At 45.0% G+C, this 20,703-nt stretch overlaps 1 non-coding gene across 1 annotated transcript; it reads left to right on the top strand.

The window, feature by feature from the left end:
• Window positions 1-9,014: 9,014 nt before the first annotated feature.
• TRNAS-GCU (transfer RNA serine (anticodon GCU)) lies at window positions 9,015-9,096 on the top strand. Its single transcript has one exon. It is a non-coding gene; the product is annotated as a tRNA-Ser (tRNA).
• Window positions 9,097-20,703: the final 11,607 nt, after the last annotated feature.

Raw genomic sequence — 20,703 nt, 5'->3', positions numbered from 1 at the left:
GTTGCTAACAACATTTTTCAGTTAAAGATACGAGATTAAAATTTATATGCGTTATGCCGTTAGGAGAGAGAAGCTCTAAGAATTCTATGTTTCTTTTCGGGTGTTTAAAAACTGCCGTGTCCGCCCCGAATCCCTCTTTAAAACAGTGATTATTTGTAAGTTACTTTTTTGGATTGCGAGCAGGTGCTGTTAAGAATGAAAAGAAAAGTACGATCGTGAGGACACGTAAAATGAATGGTGTCTTTGGCTTCATGTTTTGTTTAAAGTATCAACAGCACGCTGGTTACGACCACCTCAAAACAATGGAGCCTGCCATTCACCTGTAAGCCCTGCCGTGCGAGGACCTTGGTCTGAAGCATTTTGTACTCTTTCCCAGCCTAATTTTTGTCCGCCTGAAATTCTCACTGTAACTGTTAGCACGCTGTGTTCACAAATTGTAGAAGTCCGAAAAGTTTTCATTACGCGGAAAAGCAAAAAACCATTAATTGCCCATTAATCCTAGCGTCCTTTCAGTAGCCGAAGCTTGCGCCCTGTACATCCTCGAGAGGCCTTAGCAACGTGCCCTTAAATGTGAAGCTGCTCATCAAGGGCATTACGAAATTTCATCTTTCTGTATTAGTAGATTCTGTGGTCTGAAAACGTTTGTTGGCTGTTTCACATTCAGAAGGCGTATAGAAAACAGGATTGGTCGGCGTGTCAGCTAGCTGCAGAAAAGAGCCGTAAGCACTAGGGCAAAACATTTTAAAGTGAGCGTAAGTAGTGAAGCACTAACAGGCGCGCAATATTTCATCGGGCTTCATATTTTTTAGGAATAGGTAGGAATAGGCATCACCGATCTAGCTGCCTCATATTATACCACTCCATTGTCTAAATTTTCAAGTGCTGAAGCCAGTCGCGAGTTAGACGACGGATAATTGTAGCGACCGAACTCTTCTGTGTCCATAAGACGCCACACCTCTCACGGTAGCTTTCCAAGTATCCAAACCAAACTACAGAGATAGCGACGATGTGTCGCGAAGCCATCTGACAAAACAGACAACGACTACATTTGGCAATGATTCTGCTATAAAGGATTAAGCCAGATCCACCGAAGATACCCGCTGGTCCTTCAAACCACTCCCATGATATAGGTGATTGTGCTTTTTTTTGGCGCAAGGGCAACTTTGTCGGAAGAGCGCCATGGCGCAAGGTATAGCCTACTCATCTATTCAAGGTGTGATCAAAGACCAATGTTTCAAGAATTTCACCAGGTATAAGCTGAGCATCAGGCCAGGGGAAAGCCTGTGCCAACTTTGTCACCGGTGTGTACTAGGCGGCACTGGGGATCGAACCCCGCACCTCCCGCATGGGAGGCGGATGCTCAAAATCCGTCCGCCATTGCGCGCTGAACACTGTGGTAATAAGAGTGACGGGGCTGACGGAGGAAGAGCGCAAGAGCGCCGTGAGATTTCTCTGAACACGGTCATTACCACCTGTGGCAATACAGAAAGCCAGTGGTAGTCTAAGTAGTAACATCTTCCGCGGGTTTGAATGCCCTAATGTCGTAACGCCAGCGATGACGACACCCGGCGGGTCCTAGCAGGCGTTCGTACAATATAATCATCATTATTGCTATTCATTTCTCAAGTGTTACACAAAGACTTAACGCAGAAATCTTCTACAGCCACTCAGAAAGGTTTTAAAATATTATGACCATATTTTTTCATGAAAATTAATTTCGAGAATGAAGAAAAAAATGGGCGATACGCTTAAGCTCCGCCTTATAAAGCTATGAATGGATAGCGTTATATGAGTTCATTCCCATATGTGCTCAAGGCCATTCTTTACTTTACATTCATAGATCCCTGGGAGTCCTTCTACCCCTCCTGGCGCAGTGGTGCAGCGGTTAAGTGATGCGCACTGCCCTGCGATGGCAGGTGCCCCACCGGTGCGACAAGTGCGGCCCCGGTCAGTCTTCCCGAGCGTCCAATCATTAATTTATCTGTCACCTGCAACCATGGGCAGTTTTCTCTCAATGCGGTGGGAAGATTGTGATGACGCCCAAATAGTCACGGGACCTAGGTGACCCACCTGCTTCCTAAGACGCTGCCTGCCAGAGCCATGCCCGTCATTTTTCGCTCACAAAGCCGACACCGAATTTTGCGGACAACGAGGCCTTTAACGCCACCGTGTTAAAATACCTGATCATTTGGGTTTTTTGCTATTGTGCAAGCAATGACTGACTGGAGTTCCTACTGCGATTTTCCTGCCACACCACCAGTTGAAGCTGGCTACATTGCCTTCACGTGGTATGCTTGAGTGACTACCTTCTAGTGTGTTCCAGCACTATTCATATGTGAACGTACTGATGCGACCCACTAATCCAGTTTAATTCATTTTATGAGGTGAACCAACAAAAAAAATTTCGGAGACTGTTTAGAATTTTCGCAGCCGGGACAAGTTCAAAGTTTTCTTTCATCGCAGATTTTCATATTCAGTGGTGCCCTATGATCGGTCCACTTGTGGTCATGTGATGTGAAAGACTTCACGATGTAGTCAAACGGATTCATAAATCGCATGGAGTCCTCGTACTACAACTGGCACAGTTTGTGATGACGTCCAAAGGTCCCGTGAGCTCTCTAGAGAGACCGCAACATAACTGCTTTTGCATTATTAAAAAAATAACGAAAAGTCTTTTTTTAAACCCAGCCAACTGCCAATTTTTGTGTACGAAAACATAGGCATAATATATACAAACCTCCTCCATTGAAGCGCTAGCATAGGAAAATTTGAACTCGGTTTAATCACTGAGATGAAGTCCGTTTCACAAGAAAGCCACTCAATCTATAGGAAAGGTTACAAAAATAAAAAACCCAACGGCTGAGTGAAGATTACTCCATATTTCATGCCATGCGAGACATGCAGTGTTATCCTGTCGGGACACGTCGCCGCCGCCTGGCAGCCACAGTGTTCAAGACGATAAGCACTGCGAACCCCGGCAAGCACCACGTCTCGTGCCTCGTTCCCTGTGCCATCCCATCACAGCACGGTGCACCTTGTTTCAACCACACGGCCGGCACTTGCTGTATTATTGCCGGCGCTGGCTTTCCTGCCCGCCTTTAATATTCATTGCCGCTTTAGAATGCAAGCGCAGCGTGGGAAAGTGGTGGGCCTGTCTGGTAAAACATCCAGTGTTGAGACGATGGGAGTTGCCGTTGCGTATACACTGGCTTTTATTTCCTTTAGCCCTTAAAGGGGCTGTGAAGGGGCGCTAATAAAGTTGCGGCATGCCTGGGATATTGAAGCACGCCACTTCACGAATAGTGTCCATCAAAAATATTTTAAATGCGCTTTGTAGAAGCTGGGGAAAGGCGTCTGCGCGCCTTTCCCTCTCCTCTCGTCACTTTTTGCACGCTGGAAGGCAGGCGATCCTTCGCCGACCCCCCTCTGGGAGCGGAGCTTCCCGACCCGCCGGAGATCAGCGGCTTATTGGCCACGGCCACGGTAGCTGCCTGACGTCTGAAAGAATCTAAGCAATGGCCACCTCTCACCTTGTCTACGCAGATGCGGGGGACGAAGGAGGGTGCGAGCATGAGAAAGTCGCCGGGAAGTTCTCGTCAACTTTGACGCGCGATTGTGGGTCGTCTGATGCGTGTAGAAGAGTATTATTTGGCTCCGGTTTTCATGGCAACACAGTGCAGTGATTAAGTGAGTTAATGTAATCTCCTCGGAAGTCGTTTCAGAGCCCCTTTAACATGTCTCGCGTCTATACTTGGACCAGCCATTGGCTTAGGGTGTCGTGCTCTTTCCCGGTCTCACAAAGTATACGATGCTCTCACGTTGCTCTACGACTCTACGCAGAGCAACATGACAGTATCATGCACTTTGTGAGACCGGCAAAAAGGATCTTTGGTTGCCGTCGGTGATACTGGCTTGTGCATACCTGCGCAGCCTTGCCGAGCCCTGTTTTCTGATTGCTAGCGGTATGAAGCATGCGCTACAGATTCGCACACCAGATGTTGGTTTGTGTTTCAAGTAACAATTAATTCTAAATCGCGCAAAAGCAGCTCTAAATGCTCTGATCGAGGGATGCCGTACAGGAAAGCTCTGAAATAATTTATGCCACCCGAGATTAGAAGTGGTTCTTTCTCTGCTCTCACGGGATGCTGTGCATTTCAGATTCGTAGAAATATGCCTCTGCGGCTGAAATCTAAACGACAAACTTGCCCTCGGCAGCTGTATCCCGCAGCCACTTGGCGAAGGTTTTGGTCTTTAAGTCGACAAGACGGACAGGGCATTGCCGATTCCCATGCGCAGTAGTTATCGTGGCATAATGTGCGTGCTAATTGCTAAATACAATATTTAGAACTATAATATTCAATGTTTTCATTTCAAGTGTCGTTTTTAAAATTTTAACACTTAGTGTCCTATCACGAGCATGCGTTTTTTTAATTCCCTCTATTCATTTCCAGCCACAAACGCATGAAGCAGTTGGACTCATCAGAGGTCAAGTACTAAAGAATTGACCGCAAAATGCAATTCGTCCTCTGAGCGTTCGTTCTCTGGACGCCATGCATCACGTTTGTGAAGCTGGCCTCCCCCATACACGTCGTGCTTTTAGCTCTTACAATTAAATAGTTAACTCCTAGCTAACTCTGCGCCCATTGCGATCTCGCAGCGCAACTTCTGTGCCACGTCGGCACCAGCGTGAGCATCGTAACAGTGGTGATGGCTATTGCGCAGATGTGCACGATGCTACGTCATCCACATATTTGAGGACATTTTCTTGAGTGGCGTTTAAAGGTCAACGCCGGGGATCGTTCGAACATTTTGAGTTGATACTCACAACACATTCCTCTCTCTGCAGTACAGTACAGTCTGAGTCCCCTCTCTGCAGTACAAACATGTTTTTGAGAATACCAAAAATTATTTTCGAAAAGTAAAAACCAGGAAAGCAGAATTGAAACTGGGTTTCTTCGAAACGATGACGTCATGACAGACCGTTCTATGAAGGCACAGGTAATGTTAAAAAACGTATGCCGTGAGTGATGGTTGGCCAGTACTTACGACTGTAAGTGAAAGCGCCGGTCATTATTTGTAACAAATGACTGAGAGCCAGCTCGAAATCTTGTCCTTCAGCAAACGCAGAGCTAATATCGATGGCACTGAGTTCAGTGACGTCACACACGCAAGGTTGTCCGTAGAAATATTCCCAGTTGAGGCTACGAAATTTGAAATTTCAAAATTTGTTCGCGCAGTAACAAAACACTTCCTCGCTGCGTAATTTCGCACAACGGATAAAAAACTGCCAACAACGTACATTCAACGTCTCAGTAAAATGACAGGACGCGTAAAAAACACCGCAGTTGCCTTATAAAGGCGTTTTGCGGCATCTATTTGCGACTGAACGCCTCACCTGATGGCTGTCCGGGCACGAGCCTCGAAAAATCAGCTGTATGTACGAGAGGGTCACCTGATCATGGACGAACACAAAAGCCAAAAACGTGATAAACGCACAAGCTTTCCTAAAGGTATCGCGTGGGAGAATCACGACTGTTGCGGGACTATCATTACCCTGACAGAGCATTTGCATTTACACCAGTATTCTACAGTGACCATGGCATAGTATGCAATTGCTCAGTGAGTTATTCCTGTGGCTTCCGGTCTCCGAACACAGTGTAGAAAAAAACAGTCACAAGACAACTACCACTGTGCGAGATGCGATTCAGCGGCTGCTGTTGGGGCATTTTTATTCCGTATCATTTTAGGTATCTTATTTAAGAGTAATGCACATGAAAATAGGCTTACCTGAGAAGTAGCACTATACGTGTTACAGGTATTGGACCCTGTCTTATTTTGAAACAGCAAGCGTATGCATCAGTTTAGGCGCGTCCTTACAGAAGCGGAGGAAGCTACAAAGGAGAGGAACTACGTTGTCACACGTGACATCTCTTTATTAAAACCACTGAGTTTTGTGCGTTCCGATGACTCGTCGGAGTGACGTCATGAGTGAAGTCAGTCCAATCTTCCGGCTCCAGGTGGTTACCGTGGTTTCAGCCCTCCGTTTACACCGACTACTGCAACTGTAGCGCCGCCGCTAAACGCAAATAACGGGCCTTTAACTGCTGTTGCTACAACACCAAAGACCATAAAATGGCTCATGGTTCCACACCTTACTTGTTCCTGTTGCAGTCATTACAGCCCTTAACGCAGCCCCGAGATTTATGGCCTTGGGGGCGACATCCGGGGGCGACATTTACCCGGATGTTTTCCGAGCGCTTCCGGGTGCAGACCCACATTTATTTAGAAAGCCGACCAGCACAAATCTTCAAGACTGCGCCGCATGAAAGGGTAGCGGGCTCCTAAGTTATCCGCTGCGTTTCCGGGGCAACTAGAAGACCTCCTGTGCATCTCAGTGCAGGCAATCAGCGTCTTCATATCCCATCAGGCGCCGCTTTCTTTACACCGGCTGTAAATTGCATAGCTTTTTATTCTTATTTGAGGCTTTCCCATAACGAGCAGGCCTCTTTATTTCGTCTTCCGAGGGAGACATGAGTTAAAACTCTCGTTTAGAACGACCATTAAGTCTGGCTAGCCTCAGCGGGGATCAAGCAAGTCAGTGAATCATCTTTCTCTCGGCCTTTCTCTCTCCTTTCCTTTCTATATTGGTCACAACACTTCCACCTCGTTCACTACTGGTCATTTGCATGTATAGGTTATGCGCCTACATAGGAAGATTCCGCTTTCAATAACCGCCCTAGTTTAAAATTTCAATAGCAGTCGTGAGTCATTTGGAGGCTTAATTAAAACTAAAAGTTAGCTGGACTCTACTGGATTATTTGTTTCCTCTCAATGTATATGTCCGATCAAGTGCTTTCCACTTGGGTGAGAATCTCTGTCAACTGAAACCTCGACCAATTAATGATACGTTCATTCCGAAGTGCGGTTGTGAACTTGTATAGTTAAGGAAATAATTTTGCTGAGATTGTATGTCGCTGAATTTATACCTTATATATACGTTTTTTTATGCTCCATTCTCACTATCATTTTTTTTCCGGGCTTGGTTCATTTTTCAGACACACCCGCAATGTCGCCATCTGTCGAACATAGATTGATGCCCTCCCGGCATCATTTTTCTGCTTACATCTTTTCCTTGAACTCCATACTTCTCGCTCACGGAAAGGAAAGCGGACAAGAAGGAGTTTGAGAACACAATTCCTGGATGGGCGTGCCCTCAAGAGCGAGGAAAATAAAAATAAAAAAACGGTTAGCGGTATAAGGTACAAATACAGTTGAAAGATGCGTGGGATGAGCAAAAGCTTACATCTGATTTGTTGTTTTATTTCAGATGTCAGTGCGCGAAAATATTCCGACTTTGAAAAGACCACAGAACGCAGCCCACGCGTTGTCCACAGCCGATTCTTATTCCTGTTACCACTTACGCGTACATCCGTGTTTTTTTTTCATCTTTTATTTCATTGCTGGCATTTAACGGCTCGAAATAGCAGTTATCTCCCTGCTCCTCAAATTACAACGCCCCTTGTGATTTTTTTCTCCTGTATGGTTCTGCGCTTACCCGCCACTATTCCGAACTTTTCCCGCAAGGGTTAACAATCTCACTGAAAACGCTAAACATACAAGAATGGTTACTTCGTTTTATTTTTGTTTCTCTTGAGGCGTCGTTTCAGTCGCCCACATTTCAATCTCTTGGCCACCCACATTCGCTTCGAAAAATTTGTTTCCCGTTTCATTTCCCCAGCAGATCCATAATTAAGGAGAAAAACGCTTACTCTTGTTGTTTTCTCCACATCATGGGGAACTAAAACGCGAGATCTGACAGGGAAAAAAGGCAAAATGCTGACAGTGCGAAAGATACTCGTTGGAACTATAAAGCCTTGTAGATATACAACAATCAATAGTCTCGTCTTTCATCTATACTTGATTGGAGCGCCGAGTAAAGGATCGCGTGTGCTGTAAGCGCTTCGAAGATAATAAGAGTGGGAAAGCCCCCATAGTTGAAAAAGGCAACTAAAGTAGGCTTACTCAAATCGATGCAGTATATGTATCGAGTAAAGAGGTAAGGGTGGCGCTGCCGAGATCTAAAATTTATCATGAAGGGCCGATAATGAGGAAAGCGAAAAGGAATTGATTTAAAGGAAGCGCGTTATAATCGAGGCTTTCAGCGAAACACCCGCCCTGGAACAAGGAATTATGGTTTTTTTTTAGATAAAAGCAGGTTCGAGAGGCTTACTGGAAACAGCAGTGGTGGACGTCATAAAGCTGCTGAATAAAGTTATATAGAAAGACAGTAAGAACCCATTGCTTATTCAATTTCAGTTTGCAGAGTTTCAAAAACACATTTAAACTGGATGCTGTTGGTCAGCAAATTCATGCAAACTCGCTCACTATTGGAATATCGCGCACCTTTGGAGCTCGACTTTAATACCCGTACAACTCTTTCATTATGTGTCCACTCTCCGGATTGGCTGAAGAATTCTCCCGCAGGCACTGTACTGCAAGGAAACCTTGATATTGTTTTTATAGCTTATTGTACCACGTTGTTTTCCAGCACTACCGCGACCCTGCATCCGTCAGCTGCAAGTAGATTAATACCTCCTTCTTTCAATGTCTATGTTCATCCATGTCTAAAACCGCGCTTCCCAAACGCCTGCTAGCTCTTGAAAACGCAATCAACTGTGTCTGTTCTAGCTATGCCAGAGTAATTTCACGTCGATAATAGTTTAGTTGGCGCAGGTGGCAAATATTATTTGGTTGATTAAAAATTCAGGGGGCACTCAAGTCACCTTACGTGCATCAAGGCGAAAGCATTTGTGTCGTCATGTTGAGCTTTCCAGCTCAACATGATCGCCTCACACTTCTCAATTTGATTTAGGTTTCAAGTTACGACATAACGGGTGTGGTCAGAATATCCGGCTTCAAGTTACGACATACTTCACCTTCGTTATATCCGATCTGTTCGCTATATACGACTTCAAGTTGCGACATATGCCTTCTAAAACGCCCTCATTCCGTAGGACGAGGTGGCCGAGTGGTTAAGGCGATGGACTGCTAATCCGTTGGGCTCTGCCCGTGTGGGTTCGAATCCCATCCTCGTCGAATTTTATTTCATTGAAAGGTGGAGCGGACACTTCTTGTACACGTTTCCTGTGGGCAGGTCTTGTGCACACTGATGAGGCAAGAAAGCCTTCCGCCTTAAAAAGATTCTAAAAGCCACCAGTTGGAGACCACCGTTTTTTTTTATCCTTTTGTACGGATTTTAAACTTCTTTTGCTCCAGTGAACTTGTTGCTTATGCTTTGCTCGTCGTATAAAGTTACTTTTCTTTTCTCAGAGGAGCGTTGAGTCTCAGCACTGTCCTTCGCTTGCGTGCCCTTGGAAACTGTGAAAGTGACGGCAGTGTCGGACACCGGGCTAAAATCCGGATAATGTTTTCAGTAATCTGTCTGGGGATCGCATGTTTTTGGTGGCAGTGCACAGTGATTTCGACGGAGCAGGGGCTGCAATAGTTATGGCCGTTGCAACTATCTTTATGTCGGACGTCGTTGTGAAAGCGGAGGTGGGTGCCGCACTAAACATTTTCAATATTAGGCTGGTCGAGGTTTCTTTTCGTGTTGACAGTAAAATTGGGGCTGGTTGCACTAGCTGGAGTCTGCATAAATTTCATCTGCACTGTAACTAATAAGTACCCGGAAACCGATGTCTAAATCCTTACTTCAGCTTTCCTCTTCCCCACCCCGTGTTCCCCCCTCCCTAAGCTAAAAGATAGAACGGATATTAGGTATTAAGGTGTTATGAAGTCTAAACATTCTATGGAAGACAACTTCGGCTACTTCGGCCAGCAGTGCCGAAAATGTGCGTATGAAGGAAGGGTTCAATATATATCACGTGCCCCATAAGGCAAGCATCAAATTGCTGCGGTAGGGCTTCAAACATACCTAAATGTTTATTTTATTTTGCCGTGCCAAAGTGACATAGCCGACTATGATTCTTCAGAACTGAGATGCAGCTCACTATTACTGTGGCGGGCGAAAATTTGAAATACTGTGGCGGTGAAGAATGCACCTTGAAGAATTGCACCAAGGCGGAGTATTTATCAATATTTTCGTATAAACGGTGTATCAGCATACAAAATGAAAGCATGCATCGCAACCTAGGCCTCGTGCCAACCAAAATAAAATAAAAAATCGTCGCTTGTAGAAACAGTTACTGATTGTAAATTATGGCCTTCAAGGTCCCTAATCGACACAAGAGCTTTAAGGGGCGCCGGAGTGGGCGGTTAGGATTATTTGCGCCCACCTGGCGTTCATCGTAGTACACACAACCAAGTTTAGTTTTTCTACTACGCGTATTCTCGAAAGACGGCCGCCGCGGAAGAGATCTAACTTGTGACCATGTGATGAGCAGCCAAACTGAAAAGCCACTGACCGACTGCGACAGGTCAGATGTTGTAGCATTTATGAATGCAAAAGCAATATATGGTTATGTCCCGTGCGCAAAAAGTGTCCGCAAATCTTGTCCGCACGATTATGTCCTTCTGTAGGGATAAATGTGCAAAAGTCTGATTGTGCTAGGTAGTGCATGAGTAGATGTGTAAATGGGAAAAGTTTGGTTGGTGTACTGTAATTGGGTATTTAAGTTGAATTAATGAAAACAAATGCTGTGTTTGAAGCAGGTTTTGTGTAACTGATTCGATGAAAAACGATGTAAATGCGTGAGAAGGCTCCAAAAGCATTAAAAAACAAAATAAAATTACGAAAGAATAAGACTAAAAATCAGAATAAATAAAATAAAAGGAGAAAATTTCAGATATTAAAAACAAAAAATAAAAATAATAAAATGGAGCGAGGAAAACAGCAAAGCGAAAGGCTTTCACATTTCCGCCCTTAAGTAGACTTAAGCGCAATCCTGTCATTTTATCTGTCGGAAAAGAAAATATATTATTCGATTATATGTGGCATGTATATAATACTTCCTGTATGTGACAAATATATTACAAAGAAAACTGCACAACTTAGTGTTTTGTCATCATGTCTTTCTCTATGTAATCAACAACATATTCTGGTATCTTCCGTAGGTTATTTTCATCTAAGGTATTCGCCGGAAACTCGAGCCTGATAGTTTCCACTTTCTTTTTTTTTATCAAGGTGTATGCTACTAAGCCTGAAACTATCATCTTACTAGCGTCCACATCCATTCACGTGTTGAGTTTTATTTTCTCTAGTTTGTCACGCATTTCTTTATGTCCATGAGATGACTCTATACGGAATATTCTATACGGAATATTCTCTTGCACTTTCTTCATAAACCTCCTCGTCCCGGTGCTAAAACGCCCTTAACGAGATAGATCCCGGTAGGTGTCACATCACCAAATGTAACTAACCACCGCTCCTTGCGTCGCCTATGTGGCTATCAAAGAGCACCCAAAATTAAACTCAACTGCGAAGCCTATTTGGAGCTCTCCGAAGAGATCTCCTTGACTCGGCGCAATTCTAAGTTGTGCGACTTAAAGCTAATGCATGCGGAAAAACTACAAGAAAACAACAAATGAAAACCCATCAGAACTTTCAAAACAATAGCGGCGCCGGAAAGGGTAAAAATAAAATAAAGGAAGAAATAGAGGGACAGAGGAAGGGACGTGGGGAAGCGAGCGCCCGACGCGCGCAGGCTGTTCGATACGCTTTTCCTTTCTTTTCATTTGTCTCCCGAGGGGCGTAACTTGGTCGCGACCTCGCCAGATGGCGTCGCTGTCGAGCAGCAGCTAGGGTGCCTCGATGCCAGCGCCGCCAGATGGCGTCGCTGTCGAGCAGCAGTGCACGCCCTCAAACAAAGCCTCCAACGCTGCCCACGGGTAAGGGGCTGCTCCATTGCTCCTCGCCAGCGCCTCTCCTCCTTCGAGGAAAAAAAAAAAAAAGGAAGACTGACCAGACAGGCCTTGTTCGCGCTCGGTCTGCGCGGTCGAACAGCGCTGACGCTCAGGCGTGCTCTGATGCGTAGGGCTCGGTGGCGCTGGAGCCATCGCCCATGTTGGTTCCATTCGCAGGGCGCTCTTGGGGGAGTATCGATTGGGGTTTCGTAACAAAAAATGATATGTTGCACCAGGTGGGCCCGCGCAGCATGCCTCCAGGTATACTCTATAGCCACCAGCGAGCTTTTTTTCTTATCCGTGCTGTGCGTTTTATTTATTTTTACGATAGTGTCGACCTTCCGTCTGGTCCTAGCAGGAGGATGTGAAGAAACTTAAAAAGTTCGCATGAAGGATGAACGCAAGAAAAAAAGATAAGCGCAGAACAACAGATATATCTTCGATACGGTTGTAGGGAAAATCATAAAGCTAGCACGCACAGAAGAAATAAAATTTAAGTTACATGTAAACTGCGGACAAAGTATCAAGAAATTCATTGTCACTATAGCGACTCGAGATAACTTATGTTGGTAATATTCTTCAAAAATTATAAGCAAACTTTGACAGCACTGAACTTACCAACAAAATATTTTTCTTTAAAGCTCATGCCCGGGCGCCAATTACTTGCCTAATTGTCTCGAGCGCAGTGTGAAGATAGGACAGGTAAATGCTATCCAGCAACTCACACGCATACCTACATTTAGCATGGTCGAAAGTGTGCCATGGAAGAAGCGGAATGGGGCCACTCACTTTGGACTCCACTGTTTTTAGGATTAAGAGCTCTTATTGCAATACGTTTCATTGTTAGAGATCAGAGCCAGGACTATTGTCTCTTACTTATCGATGATCATTCGGTGATGCTGATCGTGGGGCACGCTTATTCCGACCAGATGCACGCGTTGCATAGAGAGTGCCTAACAGTGCCTCAACTCTTATACTTTCGGTCGTGTCCCATTACTATACTGTACAGGCCTGTCATTGTGCGGCAGTCTCATATCGCATCATGCCACGCGCGTGATATGAACTGGAAAGAGTTCATCTTAGGGCTTAGCACATTAAGATGAGATCAAGACTTCTAAAGTCTCCATAATGGATGAACTCATTCCGTCTTCTGGACGCATGCCTAGAAATTTTACTTTATTAATAGAGGCTAATTCTAAGGCAAAACCATTTTGGAAACGAAAGCCGGCGTCACTCTCGTCGTTCAGGAAAAGTGGCACAAAAAAAACCCCATTATGTAACCCACAAAGAAAAAAAATTTATTACAAAGGTGCGGGGCAATGAACCAGCGACCTTCAGATTTCGAAGCGTTAAGGCAAGCCGATAGCTTTAAAACCGCTCTTTTAATAAAATGTATTTATTACGCTGAAAAACTGTTCTGTTTACATGAACAAGTACGAAAGATTTTTAGGAAACGAAACGAAAAACATTTCAAAAATCGCCTACCAACGCAGCACTATACGGGAGGTAAGGCCGCCCACATGACCAGTCTCTGGATTTAAGTCGGTCCGCTAATACACTTCCGTCGGAAAAACAATCATTTCGCAGAAATGAGAGTTTGTCGGAAGAACTGATTTACAGTATCGATACATCATTCTAGTTTTCTGTAAGCTGTGTAGTCCAATCAGAATAAGTAAACATACCAAGATGTTGATCAACAAATTGCTGTCCGGCGAGGCATCGAATGCTGTAAATCAATTAAATTCACTTTTTCAGAGTTCGCTGCAAAACACCCCAGATCAGAATTGCGTACTTAGAATTGATGAAGCAACGTTCAATTGTTTCACGGACATCGCAGGGACGGCAGTACACAGAAGACACAAAAATGCCCTTTTTCTGATGCGAAGTCTTCCTGGGCATTATTTCCGTATATAACTTGTAGAAGAAAGACAAAGTGCAAAGACAAAGTAACATTTTTCGCGACCACTTAAGGGCATCACACCTTGGTAATATAAAGTAGATTGAGTTGTATATGAGAGGGCGGAAAAGCATCAGAATCAAGCCATTGTACATGCGTTTTCGTGACACATAAAATAAGAATTCTATTCAAAAAAGCTTCGCCAGTAAACGCACAGCAAAATATACATTATGCATAGGCCCCTCAAAAGCCACGCCGGTCAGTTAAGATTGAAGCCACACTGAATGCAGGCAAAGCATGAACTAAATTTGTCTGCAAAAATGCTCGAAGTATCGTGTAATTAGTGTCACGAAAACACATATGCGGCCAACAATCTGCCGCACGTAAATATGTATCAAACGTAGGCCACCTGCGTTGACAGGTAGAAAAAGATAATAAGGTCTAATCAGCTCCATAGAATATCCCCCCAAAGTTTGCAAAAACTCTATACAAGCGGTGAATGGAAATCCGAGCATCGTGAATAATCTGCAGAAGTTACAGGCGATAGCTGTGCCGAATATTGACAGATAATGTGGGACAAATGTCTGATCATAGCGCTCTACAGATCATACTCCATATTTCTAATAATCTTTACTTTGCCTGAATGCTCTTAATGGTACAAGAAGCGGAGCACTGCAAGGGAGACCTGCACAGCCGACTGCCGCCGCGAACGGTGGCCTAGAATCTCCATTTCCGTCAGCGGACGTGGATCCACACGCTCCAGTGCACAGCTGAGAGACTGCCTTTCGGCACTGTACGAAGGCATTCACAAAAATTGCGGGCTATAGTCTCGGCCCTCACGCAGATGGCGCATTCAGGATTATTATCCATACCTATTACAAAGGTGTAATGGTGGTGAAAGCAACACCAACCCTCAGGTGACACAGAAAAGTTTCTTCACTTCGTGGTGGGCCGGATGGAAGCCGAAGCTTCAGGTCAGGATCCAAGGGTTTGAAACGTGAGTACAAAATCGGCCGAAGTTTCAGGCGGAAGGCGTGATCTAAAAGTGTCAGCTTAAGTCGAAGTACTGCCAAAATTCCTGTTACATGCAATACCACCTAAGCAGCTCGGCATAGCTGGCGATCACGACTGATGTGAATACACAGAAGACCACCAAAAAGCGGACACAATACAACTCCCTGGTAAGAGAAGTTAAACCAAAATGTGTATTGCAATAGCACTGCCACGTGACAGAAAACGTCTAACTTAAGTGCTCTTGCCTCCTTAGTTGATATCGCTAAATTAAATAGTTGTAAAATACTTTAGCACTCTCGTTAGAAAGCTTCGTTTATGGTTTATGAGGGTTTAACGTTCCAAGGTGACTTAGGCTATGAGAGATGCCGTAGTAAAGGGCCAGAAATATCGACCACCTGGGGTTCTTCAACGGGCACAGATATCGCACAATACACGGGCCTCTAGAATTACGGGTCGATCTAAATTCGACCACCACGTCTGGCATCGAACACGCGCCTTTCGGGTCAGCAGCCGAGTGCCATAACCACTGAGCCACCGCGGCGGCTATGTTTAACGAGCAGTTTACGTCATTAATGATTAGTATAAACTACGTAGGCACGACTTCTGCACGGACAGATACTTTTATATAGTTGTATATAGAATAGGCAAATATAATTTACAAAAAATGTAATCAGTATACGGAGTTTGCACTTGTCACCCAGAAAAATGTAAGTTGTCTCCTCAATCACTGCTCTAAAATGGTATCAATATTAATTTTTGATGCACTTGCGAAAAATATACTTTGTCATCGTAATTATTAATTGCACTAGTAGCTCAACACACACTATATTAAGCAGAAAACTGACTGATATCCAGAGCACACGCAATTAACTTTAAAGGGGATTGTCAGTTATTATGGTATTCTTACCGAACAATTCTTTACATATTCATAAGTAAGGTAGGTCTCGCTACAGCCGGGTTTGTAACTGTCGGGTGTTTCATTTCGAACATCAAGAAAAAATATTAGTCACATGGGACCCTCTTCATAGGCAACATTCATTGCTAGTTATTAATTATTCGTATGTATCAGACGATTATAAGATTGGCTAAAGTCCGTTACTAAAACATCTCTACGCCCTTTCTCATTTCCCTCAATCAACACAAGAAACAGGGCCAGCACAGTCTCTCCACGGCTGTGAAGTCGCTGACGCTTTCTTGGAAGAGGCTTTCAAGTGTCTATTCTTTCAGCATTCAGCAAATGTGCAGCAATCACATCCTGTTGCTGAAGCGAGCAAAGAAATTATTTATGCCGCGGAAGAGCTTCGAGATCTCTCCCCGAATAAAGAACATGACACTTCGCAAAAAAAAAATACTATAACCTACGTGCTCGGGATAGTCATGTGCAACAGGTTCTGAGAAACACCATTAGTTGTTAGCAAAAAAAACAGAAAAGAAAATCAGCGTGCTTGCATCCAACGCTGAGAAAAAGGTTGTAGTGAAAACTTCCACTTTCTTCTGTCTACTAGTTTTGTTGCCCTGCAATGCAGCTTTTTGCCCTATTGCCATTCACTCACTGTTTTGTTTTCTTGTTTTCGCGTTCCTCTTCTAATCCCTTAGCTGTTCCGCGTTCCTCTTCTAATCTATTAATTCCTTAGATTTCTAATCCTCTCCTTTTAACACTTCGACCGCGGCAGCGATTTTCGGAACCCTAATCCCTCTGCGTCATGGCCAACCAGTGGGTCACCTTTAAAATTTATTGGGTGCGGTCTGACCATCCTGAGAGCCACCGACGACGACAACGTATTGGAACCGACAATTAACTGCAGCAACAACCTGGCGTGAGTGTTTTTTTTTTTCGCAGACACTTTGCAAATCACGAGCTGAGGCACGGCATCGCCTCGCCACTGGGAATTCGCACCGCACAGCAAGGATGCACGGAGTGGCCAACCAGTGAACCACAATACAGTTAGCATGTTAAGATATAGGTAAAGCAGCGTGAATGAAGGTGTCCGAGGGTGAAACAAGAATGATACAGGAAAGAACGTTTAACTGACAACTGATTTTTCCTTCCTTTCTTCCTTCTTGCTTCCTTTATATCAAAATACATCACCACCTGAACAGTAATAAGTAGATTTGTACTCACGAACTGCATCAACTCTAAGAACAGCCAAAAAGACCTGCTTATAGTATCCATGCAGATATTTTTACACGCCTTGATGTAACAGACGACCCACCGCTCTCGATATTTACCCCAGATCCACTGCAACCCACATCCAACAATCGCATGTCGTGCGCCATAAGCACGCTCAGTAATTCCAAAACGCTAGCAACCCTGCTTAGGCAGTCTTGCTCGGAAAGAGGTATCTGCGAAAACTGAGAATGAAAATTAGTTTTCGGCCCCTCCGCGGTGGCTCAGTGGTTAGGACGCTCGACTACTGATCCGGAGTTCCCGGGTTCGAACCCGGCCGCGGCGGCTGCGTTTTTATGGAGGAAAAACGCTAAGGCGCCCGTGTGCTGTGCGATGTCAGTGCACGTTAAAGATCCCCAGGTGGTCGAAATTATTCCGGAGCCCTCCACTACGGCACCTCTCTCTTCCTTTCTTCTTTCACTCCCTCCTTTACCCTTACCTTACGGCGCGGTTCAGGTGTCCAACGATATATGAGACAGATACTGCGCCATTTGCTTTCCCCCAAAAAACCAATTATGATTATTATTAAAATTGGTTTTCAAGGAAATGAAGTGACGCAGTAACTGTCTCACTTATCTCGGTGGACACCTGAACCTCGCCGTAAAAGAAGGAATAAAGGAAGGAGGGAAAGAAGAAAGGAAGAGAGAGGCGCCGTAGTGTTGGGCTGGTAATGATTTCGACCTCCTGGGGATGTTTAGTGTGCACTGACATCACACAGCACAGGGGGCATTTTGCGTTTCGCCTGCATCGAAACGCTCCCGCCGCGATCGGGTTCCAACCCGGGAACTCCGGATCTGTATGCGAGCGCCCTAACCACTGAGTCACCGCGACGAGTATCTTTGCGTGCAAGGAATGGTGCTGGGGCAGCTTTTGTGCGTGCACCCTTTCTAAGGCGAGCGTTCGGCAGTTCAGTGTGAACTAAGCCGGTAAGCTGGGAAGGCGCCGTATTCATTGAAATCGGTAGCTAAGGCGCCTCACCTTCGTTCAAGGAAGCTCATTATTTACAAATATGAGTTCCTCCTCTCAATCTCTCTCACGGAGGTCGGCATATTAAGGAATCCTGAGGTCAAGTCAATTTGCTGAGCATTAGAAATCCATTGCGACAACCGTTTTTTTTTGTTTCTTCGTGAAATGTTCCGCATTCGTTGTTACATTTTAGCTCCGCGCACTCCCGTGCGGCATTTACTTATTCTAATGACACATTGATCAAATAAAAAAATCATAAGCTAATGAAGAACTTGGTTCTTTCTTAGTCACATTGTTTCAGAAGAAAATGTCATAGCATTTGGAAGTTGGCCCGATCGCAAATATAGGCCTTTGAATTGTTTGAAAGTAGACCCACCCCATGAAATGATTTTGGGGGATTTCCGGGCGGAAAAGGCCTATTTGTGGGCATTGGTGCGCGGGATAATATGGATTAATGGGTGGATTAAGGTAGAAAGCAGATTTGTACCGATCAGTGAGTGAATTAAAGCGGAAGAGTGGGTCGGGTTTGTAAAATCCTGCATTGTAATCTGATAGTCGGCAGTCGGAATCTAGAGTTCAGATTTTCAAATTCGGCGGTGCTGATGGCGCCACGACCCTCTCGACCAATCAGGCAGTTCTCCGCAGAGAAATCGGATGGCATTTGCTAGACGACAAACTAAACGAAATGCCATCGCATTAAATGCTACGAAATAAACTAAAAACAAAAGGCGGGGATAAACGTCACAAAAGGACGACAAGGTACTATGCACGAAAATAGAGCGCCGGTGCGCTAACGAACGCAACAAAAACAACAGCATGCCAGTAATTTATCTGAAGCGAAGGACTACAGCTAAATGCCCTAACAAAAGCAAGGGACGACCTGCCACAATTTTATCTGCAAGCTTGAAACACTTTCGCAAGATCAGCCTGGCTCGTTCTTTTCAAACGGTCGGTTCTAAGCTGCAATGATGGAACATAAGCCTCAAATCTTCGCGTCAAAAACTGAAAAGAAATCTCATGCTTTTCATTCCGCCTTGCAGCTCGGCCTTACACTATGAGGCGCGCGTTGAATGATTAGCGAATCGAATTAATTAATAAAGGGCTTTTAAGGACAGCGCTTGATCTTTGCGCGAGGTCGCCTAAAGAGGGCAGCACACGCATTTATCAGATGAGGCACTACAGATTCCTGGTCTCAACCCACGACGCTAGTAAAGGCCTGTTATCGACCAGCAAGTAAGGTGCGGTGCTCGTGCTGCTTATGCAGGCTCGCCTCCTCCTCTAGCGGAGTAGAACGCTGGCGTGTGACAAATGATTCAGTCCTCGAACCGTTACTCATGCTCGCTTAGAGGTCTGGAGATCGGTGGATCCAGCAAACATGCAACATTAACGCCACCCTGGCGAGCACGTAGGGAAGCTCGCGTATGTTCCCAGCTGTAATCGAGCCAACAGGCTGGAGACAAAAGCTAGGGTTCTCAGTGTTTTACGAGCGATGCGCCCCAGTTCTCTGGGTGCGCCTGCTCGCGAAAGCATATTAAAAGTGGTGAGACCTCCAGTCCTTCGGTTTGTTATTTTGAATGCGGTTTGGTCTTTCCTTGCCATAGAGGCTTGGATTGCACTCAACACTAGTCGCGCAGATCTACATCGATCGATTTCGCAACCAGGACTCGACTGGACCATTTGGCTATTCGTGTACTGTGTGCGCGCTAACCACAAATAAGTAGCGGTCAAGACGCGCGATTATACCAAAGCGTCCAGGGCAGGTTAGAACACCCAGTGGGGCTTAGAACAATTTGAAATGGTCAACGTCTGCCGAAAGCGTGCCGCGAAATGCTGTTCAGCTTCATCTCTGTAATGAAACCATCGGAGTGTTTGGTGGCAGCTTCAGCGCTTGCAGTTGTTTGTGGCATATCGAGAGACGTGCACCTGAATTGAGCTGCGAAGCTACCTATATTTCTTCAATTCATTTTTCGTCGTCCACTGCTTGCACGCCCAAAAATTTGGTTATTATATGCAGATATGTCGTGAAGTTGAAATCGGCTGGTATTACGGCCGCTGTTCGCTGCGTTTACGTCTGTTAGATATGCATTCCTCAGCTGTCTGATAGCCACTCATGGATACGTTCATGGTGTGTCTCTTTAGATACCTGCTCAAGCAATGTCATCGGCGTCCTCGTTCATTTCTTTTTGACAGCCGTTCTGCCACACCGCAACCGTGACGCCGTGGGGAGGAGTTTGTACGAACATAATACACCTGGATACAAGAGTAAGGAGAGTAGGGGGGGGGGGGGGGGAAGGGGAGCCTTAAAATGGTCCTCATCGAATATTGCAAGAACTGTCGGCATGATGCGCGATGATTCAATGGCGTCCGGCTGCTGATACAAGTTCCCGGGATTGCAGCCGGGCTGCGGCAGTCGTATTTTGATGTAGGTTGAATATAAAAACGGACTTGGGCTGTGCGATGTCCGTGCAGCTTCAACAACCCAAAGTGGTGTAAATTAATCCGTGGTTCTCAACTACCACGTCCTTCATAGAGAGTGCGTCGCTTCGCGACTTCAAACTCCTATTGCCACCTCTAGACAACAAAATATTCCTATTTAAAAAACTACATCATAACCTCTACAGGTATTGTAATGAAAATAGCACAGTCATAAAATATTATGCGAACTGTATAACAATGTAGACACTGCATTATCTTTGTATTATGCCCGAATGATATTTTATGCATAAGCTTTTATGTGGCTATTGCACCATAGAGCTATTTTCATCAGGGAACTAACTAAAATGTGCTCAGAAGCAAT

Source organism: Amblyomma americanum, chromosome 11 (genome assembly GCF_052857255.1).
Source record: "Amblyomma americanum isolate KBUSLIRL-KWMA chromosome 11, ASM5285725v1, whole genome shotgun sequence".
Taxonomy (NCBI): Eukaryota; Metazoa; Arthropoda; class Arachnida; order Ixodida; family Ixodidae; genus Amblyomma; species Amblyomma americanum.
Note: the sequence above shows the minus strand (reverse complement) of the source record. Positions and strands in the feature narration are given on the sequence as shown.